Genomic DNA, 8547 nt, shown 5'->3' on the forward strand with positions numbered 1-8547 from the left:
AAAATCAATGAGCTTCAATACACTATCATATGACCATATTTCAAATAACATTACATAGACAAATATTTATTTCATATAAGTTCAGAGAGAGATAGTCACCTGAACTGAAACCCTCTTTTCACCATATACAACTTCCCCAGGAACCATATTCTTAGTAACAAGAGCATCTTCTTTACTCTTGGCAATAAAAACACCTTCATGTCTATGGGGTTCTACAATAACTTTGCTTCGACCTTTCACCCCATCAGCACCACGTCCACTACCACGATCTCCTCCTCTAACACGGTCACCACCCCTTCCTCTATCTCCACCGCGACCTCCATTACAAAAACTTCTTCCTCTACCTCCTCCATCACTTCTGCCTCTAAATCCACCACCACCACCATCATCGAGCAAAGCAACTACCACGCCAATATGTAACTGCTGCATCAATGAATATGCTTGTCATAGCCGTTGCAGGTACAGGCAGTAGTACTCTTTTCCAAATGCAGCAACTTCAAACGGTCTGCATACATTAACACCAATGTGGCAGCAACCATAAAGCCTTAAACAAGGGAAAACAAGATCAAAAAACTGTATCAAGAACTTCATAAGAGGGTATAAGTTGAAACCTTCGTAGATATATGCTCGCCCTGCAAGTGACTTTCAAGTTACAGCTTGCAGGCAACATCAGTTGCAACTGACCTTCCAAGGCTTAGCCTGCTTATCCACACCCTGCAAAACAAGTAATTTGAGACTTCAAATATTCATTAACAACATACTTAGCAGCTTCGGATACATGACTGCCTAAAAGCTTGGTGGTGACACCTAGATAGACCAATTAGTAAACTAACACACAATTCATGCTCTTAGATATGCTTACCATGATTGCTAATGTTGTTGCGTCTCCCACATCCTTTGTCCCCATTAAGCTGAAGTAAAACAAGCTAAAACCCATCAATGATCCAACCAGTTATGCTGAAACTTCAAGAAGTTAAATTGAAACTTACCATGATGCTTCTGATAACCCATAAGCGAACAACCATCAATAATCCAACTCCACTTGTATTGAATGCTAAAGATTCCTCAAAGAGAACCCCTACTACATATCCTAAGCCGAACACCGATGCCAGGGAAATATCCTGTACCATGATACCATTTAAACCAATGTCAGTATGTTCTTTTGGATATATTAGGAGGAACTCAAGTCTTTTATTTAGAACTATAAGAGAACCGAAGAAAAAAACATCTGAAGTAATTGCAACAGATAAACATTAAAACACCCATAGCTTGACATAAAGATAGAGGATTTATATGCTCCAGTAGGATTAATACCAGATCATGGATCAAAGTCACTAGCCAACTTAAAATCATGAATTACTAAACCCAAATACTAAATTAGAAACCAACTAACAACTTCATTCAATAAATTAGTCCATCAAATAATATTCCCCTGCTTACTTTTGGTGGTACAACCCTTCTTCATTATGAAGGGATAATCACTTCACACCCCAAGAACAATTTCTTTCCATCTTCTTTTCCTGTGTATTCAAAACCATGGACACCATTAGACATGACTCTCCAACATCTCTCTGTGAACATGTCAAAAGACAAAAACTAGATGAACCCAATTAGATAAAAGAAAGTTTACTTACCATTTCTAGAGATGCTCATGCATAGATATACTGCAGAAAAACAAAGACAAATCCAAAAATAATTTAGGATCTAATCTTGACATAGTATGGTGTTAACAGACCTGGTCGAAAAATGAGATTGAAAGAGAAAGAAAAATACAAACCTGACGGTGTTATCAGTTTCGCACGGATCCAATAAGGAATGGGTCTGCTTAGTCTCCTCTTTTCACTGAGGTTTTTCTTGATCATAAATGATACTTGGGAATGCTGTGAAATGTAAAAAACAAAATCAAATTATTCACTGAAGTAGAACCTAAAAAGCAATACAACCCAGATGTGATATACAGTAACAAAACTCAAAACTCAACAAACGAAACTGAAATTAAAAGAAATCCCATGTTATAAATCCCCATGGTATCCAATGAAGAAACACAAAATCGCATATTCTCAAGGAAATTTTACTCTACAAAAAAAGAAGAAGATGAACTCGCAAAATCCATAAAAAAGAAAAACGAATTAGAGTTTTAGCTCACTGAATCCGTACTTTTCATCTCTTTGGGTTGGATAGAATTCAACCAGAGAATAGTTAGAGTTTATGAAGGAGAAAATCACATATCGATCTAGGGATGGAGACGAATTTCGGGTTAGTGAAGATTGGGTTTGATTTCTGAAATATGAGATCTGATCTATGAAATACGCGTATAGAGGAGGTAGCTTCTGAGTTTTTGGTAGATTTCGTTTGATCTCAATAGATCTAGGATTGGTAGAAGAGGAGAGGAGAGGAGAGAGAAAAAGAAAAAGAAAAAATAAAACCGAAGAGAGGAGAAAGGAAAAAAAAGGAAAGTGATAAGGTTGTTTATTAATTGTAATCAGAATACTGAGCCGTCCAAAAATTAAGATGAGTAAATCCTAGCCATACAATAACATATACTTACTATGGAAAAACTATACAGAAGTCGTTGTACAAGTCAACTAAAGTCCCCACAGGACGACATCTTGACTATAGTCAGCGACGTGAATGAGTATCGTTGTCTAAGTCAACAAAAGTCTTTATACAACGGCACTTTGACTTTGGTCAACGACACTTTTCACAAGAAGTGATATCGCGATTTTTGTTTTGTGTCGTTTCATTGTGTTCCAGATAGCCCATTTTCCACTAGTGATTTTATTTGGCGGTTTTTTGGATGTTAAATATCATTGGATGGGTTACTTTTTATTGGCATTGGAAGCACATCACATTATGGCAGGGTAATGTTTCGCAGTTTAATGAATCCTCCACTTATTTGATGGGGTGGTTAAGAGATTACCTATGGTTAAACTCTTCACAACTTATCAACGGATATAATTCGTTTGGTATGAATAGTTTGTCCGCCTGGGCGTGGATATTCCTATTTGGACATCTTGTTTGGGCTACTGGATTTATGTTCTTAATTTCCTGGCGTGGATATTGGCAGGAATTGATTGAAACTTTAGCATGGGCTCATGAACGCACACCTTTGGCTAATTTAATTCGGTGGAGAGATAAACCAATAAAAAAGGAAATTCTATTTATACACCATATTTTGGTTATGCGGATTGAGTCGAATCAACTGTAATGGCATTTCTTATGCAACTGAAATAAAAGGAGGGTGGGTAGAAAAACTTATTAGATACTAATTACTCAGGTATCTAATAAGTTCTACCTACTATTAGATTTGAACCAATGACTCCCGCCGTATGAAAGCAATACTCTAACCACTAGGTTAGGTAGGTAATTTATCATCACAAAGAGAAAGAAAGGGGCTTGTCATATCGATGAATTATAGATGCAATCTTATTTCTAAGAAAAACCAATTCTTGGCAGGAAACAGATCAGAAGTTATCATGTTGGATCATAGAAGATTCATCTTGACAAGAAATTATTTCCATGATAAACTATCTATCACAAGGGCTATAGCTCAGTTGGTAGAGTAACTCATTTACACGCGCACCAATGTTTTTCAAGGGAGTCCATCATGCAATAAACAAAATTGATCTTATTGATAAATCTGTGTCTTACTCTATATATTCGAGGGAACAATAGCCTGACAAATATTTGATTCGGTCCACTTTGGGTGCCAATTTAGGCTCCAAAAAGAAACCATCATTGATTTGATAATTGATAAGGTGTATACACGGCTCATTCAATGCCAGACATAATGAGTATAAGGACCTCAAAAAAATATCTTTTTGTACTATGAACTTTAAGGTGTATGAAGTTTCATATTTGACTCTTTGAGCAGCGCGATAGAGACTCCATTTAACTTAGGTTGATCTAGGCCAGAGGCAGACCTACGTCAAGGTAACTCTTCTTTGAAACACTTTGGTATTTCTCCTGGATCATAATCTAAATAATGAATCAGAGCACGTGGAGCCATCTCGTTATCTTTCTGTTAAGAAAAAGTATGGCGGACTATCTGACATTTATATCAGTTGATGAAAGAGCCCAATGCAAAAAAAAAAAAAAATGCATGTTGGGTGTTCGGAACAGTTCGAATCATTTCGATAATAAGAAGTTTGATCCGTTTTACCGAAAAGGTCTACGGTTCGAGTCCGTATAGCCCTAAAAATTTGTATAGTTTTCTTTTCCTCATTCCTATTTGTTGGTTGTAGTCGGACGGTCGTTTGGCCCATCGAAATATAATAATAATCACATGCTCCGAGCAACCCCCATGGGTGAGCATGAACCGGAAAAAATTCATTTCAGTAATACGATTATTTAAAATGCCATATTTATTGAAGAGAAAAAATGTCATATTTTTCTACCCGAAAAATCAAACTGTCACTATATTCATTCCTTTTTCTACTTATTAGATAAGAGGAGGTAAAAAAAATCAAACTATCACTATATAAGGGGAGGTAAAAAAAAAGCTTTTTCTCTTTTTCACCGAAAGATTTATTATATTCTGGTGGACCTGAATTCTAGGCCAGACTTTTTAAGAGGCCGAAAAATATTTTTGGGGTAAACTCAAATTTCTCTTTACTCAAGTATTTTTGGCGTTGAATTCTGAGATTTTTATTTCCCTTCGTGTTACTGGCACATTGACGATGTTAGAGGTTGGTGCAAGGTTCGAAAAACGGGTCACGGCCCAGGTCACAGGTACTAGGCGTGACCGTTATAACGTGTTTTGACGGGTGTGAGCACGTTTTGGGTCAAAAACGCGTTATATAGGAATAAAACGCGTTTTTTTGACGTTTTTTTTAAAATAACGGGTGTGATAACGGTTAAATAAGAAAAATAAATAATTTGTGATCTGAATTTCCTATGTAACGGTAATTACAGCTGTGAAAACGGTTACAACGGGTCTAAATAACGTTGTTACTACATTTTTTCATTTTTTTTGGTTTAATTTATTTATTTGATTTTTTATTTATTTGTTTATGGGTTTTTAACATACAAATTTATGGATATCTAGTAAAATTCACTACCCTAAGTCTATGACTTATAACAATGCATTGTAGTTATCGTCTACCGACAATATTTATACACGCATACTATCACTATCCACTTGATATGTTCAAGTTGTCACTCGAATAGTTCAATGCATTCCCCAATATTTCAATAATGCATATTCGGATTCAAAAGCAGTCAAAAATTTGTTGTCAAATAATACTCCTAGGCTCTTAGCTACTTGCTACAAGACTAACCAACAAGGAATATAACAGGAAGAGAGTCAGAGACTAGCTAGAGAAAAAGAGAGTGAGAGAGGGAAGTCAGGGAGTCGATTTATCTTTTTCTTTTGCATTTGGAGGTGTGTACAGTATATGCTACATGTGGTCTGTACTTTAGAGTTCAGACTCAAAAGTTAAAGAAATAAAACAAAAAAATAAAATAAAAAGAGTAGTTGGTTTCATGATCAAAGACATAGCTAGCCTGTGCTTATATACGCATGCAACGAGATTCCAAATGTTTCAAGAATATTTCGATTTGCTAGCTATTATGTCTTCTTGCCCAAAGGAATGCTCTAAAAGGACAAGAAGAGAATTGAAATGAAATCAATACCTCTGGTTCTCTGGTTCTCTGCTTCTTGCTCAAAGGAATGCTTTACATTTTGAATTTCTCAAATACAAGTTTAAGAGGTAATATTAATTATTTTTTGTAGATTTTTCATTCAATTAGAGATATAATTTATTAATAAGTTATTAATTTATTTATTATCGTTTTTTTTTTCATGATGTTAGAGTAGTGAATATAGATGTTTGAGAAATATCAATGTTTTTTTCTTTCATGATGTTTGAGAAATATTGAAGAAATGTTAAGTGAAGAAATGTTTCATTCTATTAACGTATATTTACTTAATAAATGTTTCATTTTTATCTAAGAAATGTTTTAAGAAATATAGATTTTTTGTTCATTTTATTATCATTTATTTAAGAAATGTTTTAATAAATGTTAATATTCATAATTAAATAGTCCATCAACTTGAATCAGTTGGCACGTAAAAAATCATTGTTTCTTTATAAAAATCAGTTGGCAAGTAAATAGTCCATCAACTTGAGGCTACACGATCCTTAATTTCAACTTTTAATATTCAAGTTGAGTAAATGACTAATGCAACTTGTGATTTCTAATTATAATGCTACTCTAACCATTTTTATATTGATGGAATATGTCCACTTAACTTGTATTTATATATGTCACTTATTGTTATGTGAAATTTCCTACTTACAGAATATAATGGAAGGATCAACATCTGCAAAACGAGATGTTTTTCATGCATATTGTACTGTAATGAGTGATGGTAAAAAGTTGAAGTGTAATTTTTATGAAAAAAAAGTGTCTGCGGGAATTTCGCGTTTCAAAATGCATTTGGCACAACAAAGAGATACAATTACTCCCTGCATGCATGTGCCACCTGAGATTAAAAATTTAGCAAAAGTATGGGTGCAAGACAGAAACAAAGCAAAACGGCAACGAGTACTAGAAACTGAATATGAAGATACAGAAATTCAAGATATGTATGAAAATGAACCGTGGAACCCTGTGCATGATATAGATGAAGAAGAACAAGCGCCGATAACACAAAACAAAATGGGCGGGTTATCTAAGTTGAAGAACCTTTTTGGACGAAAAAGTAAGAATACTAATGCCGGAGAAGGTACATCACAGCGTCCACAGGGTTCCACGGTTATACCTAGTTCTTCAATGCGTACACCACACCAAGCACCTAGGATGTCTGTAGATATGGGAGGACAATATAATACTAATAGGGATTCTCAACCTAGCATGGCGAATTTTGGGAGAAGTAAAACATGCCGGGAAAAAGTTGATTCTTCTGTTGGACGTTTTTTCTATGCTAATGATATTCCCTTCAATGTGGCCAACTCAACTCAGTACCACGAGGCATTCAATGCAGTTGCAAATTTCGGAAAATCATACAGAGCTCCGTCTTCCTATAAGTTGTCGAACCCATTATTAAGGCAGGAAAAACAAAGGATTCAGAAGGATGTGGTGTCGGTCCAACGAAATTATTGGAGAGAGTATGGGTGTACACTCATGTCAGATGGTTGGAAAAACAAAATTAACCATACGATTGTAAACTTCTTAGTTTACAGTGGCCATGGGACAGCATTTTTGAAAAGCGTTGACATCGAGCATAATCGGTTGACAGCAGAGTATTTGATGAGTTTGTTCAGACCGGTTATAGAAGATATTGGTCCGACAAATATTGTTCAAATAGTAACCGATCAAGGATCCCAATTCAAAGCCACAGGTAACTATTACAACTTAATTTAATTACAGTTGTTTATTTTTATATATTATTAATTTATTTCTCATTTTGTTTTAATAGGTATGAGATTGGCCATAGAGTATGGTACATTTTTTTGGGTACCTTGTGCAGCTCATGTGTTGGATTTAATGTTGGAAGATACTGAAAAGTTCCCCTTTGTTAAAGGTGTGATTTCAGAAGCTATAAAAATCAGTAAATTTATTTATAATCATGGTTGGGTTCTTGCTAGATTCAGACAACATTCTGGGGACGCAATCTATTGCGCCCTGGCTTAACAAGGTTTGCGACAAATTTTATCGCAATCAAAAGTATCATTGATCAACGTAATGCAATCGAGAGTCTTTTTGTAGACCAAGAATTTGTGAACTCGCCAGAAGGAAAAACTCGTACGGCTAAAGATGTGAAAAACATTATTTTGAATGAGATTTTTTGGCACACATGCCAAAATGCATGCATGATGGTTGGTCCTTTATTGAAAATGATCCGTTTCTTGGATTCAGATAAACCTACCATGGGTTATTTGTTTCATGCACTTGCTACATGTGTGGAAACTATAGAAAGGGGTTTGGGTAAAACTCGAAATAATTCTATTGTAGGTGTGATTAACCGACGATGGAAAGATCAATTGAGTTCTCCTCTTCATGCTGCAGCGCATTTTCTGAATCCATATTATATCTACAACCTAGCAGCCAATCTCATCAACAATGAAATTTCTCAGCCCCAAATTTGTCTCAGTGAAGTTATATCAAAAATGATTAGTAGCCCTCAAGAACAAGCGACATGCATGCTAGAGGTGTGAATTTTTATTAACAATTAATTTCGTAATTATATGAATTTCTATTCACAGTTTTTGATATTTTTAGGCGGGAAGAATGCAAATGATGCAAGGCCAATTTGCATCACCATCAGCAAGATTGGCTGCTCTGCAAGGTGATCCTGTAAGCTGTTGGTTGTCATACGGTGCTCAGTTTCCATCACTCCATAGGATCGCGGTAAAGATACTAAGCCAGACAAACACATCGTCTGGATCCGAGAGGAATTGGAGTGTGTTTGAAAGAATTCACACCAAACTACGCAACCGTTTAGTTTCGTCAAGAATAAACGATTTGGTATATGTTCAGTACAATTTAAGATTGGAGCAGCAAAGAGTTCAAGGTAAAGCAAAGCGACATAACATCGATGTC

At 35.5% G+C, this 8547-nt stretch overlaps 1 long non-coding RNA gene across 1 annotated transcript; it reads right to left on the bottom strand.

Annotated features, from left to right (window-relative positions):
• Positions 1–462: 462 nt before the first annotated feature.
• LOC113358562 lies at positions 463–2423 on the bottom strand. The gene is made up of 8 exons (XR_003364673.1): positions 2158–2423; positions 1778–1880; positions 1635–1664; positions 1441–1520; positions 990–1121; positions 863–911; positions 612–714; positions 463–505 (listed from the first exon to the last, which is right to left on the bottom strand). It is a non-coding gene; the product is annotated as an uncharacterized LOC113358562 (long non-coding RNA).
• Between the last annotated feature and the right edge of the window lie 6124 nt (positions 2424–8547).

This window comes from Papaver somniferum, chromosome 3 (genome assembly GCF_003573695.1).
Source record: "Papaver somniferum cultivar HN1 chromosome 3, ASM357369v1, whole genome shotgun sequence".
Classification (NCBI taxonomy): domain Eukaryota; kingdom Viridiplantae; phylum Streptophyta; class Magnoliopsida; order Ranunculales; family Papaveraceae; genus Papaver; species Papaver somniferum.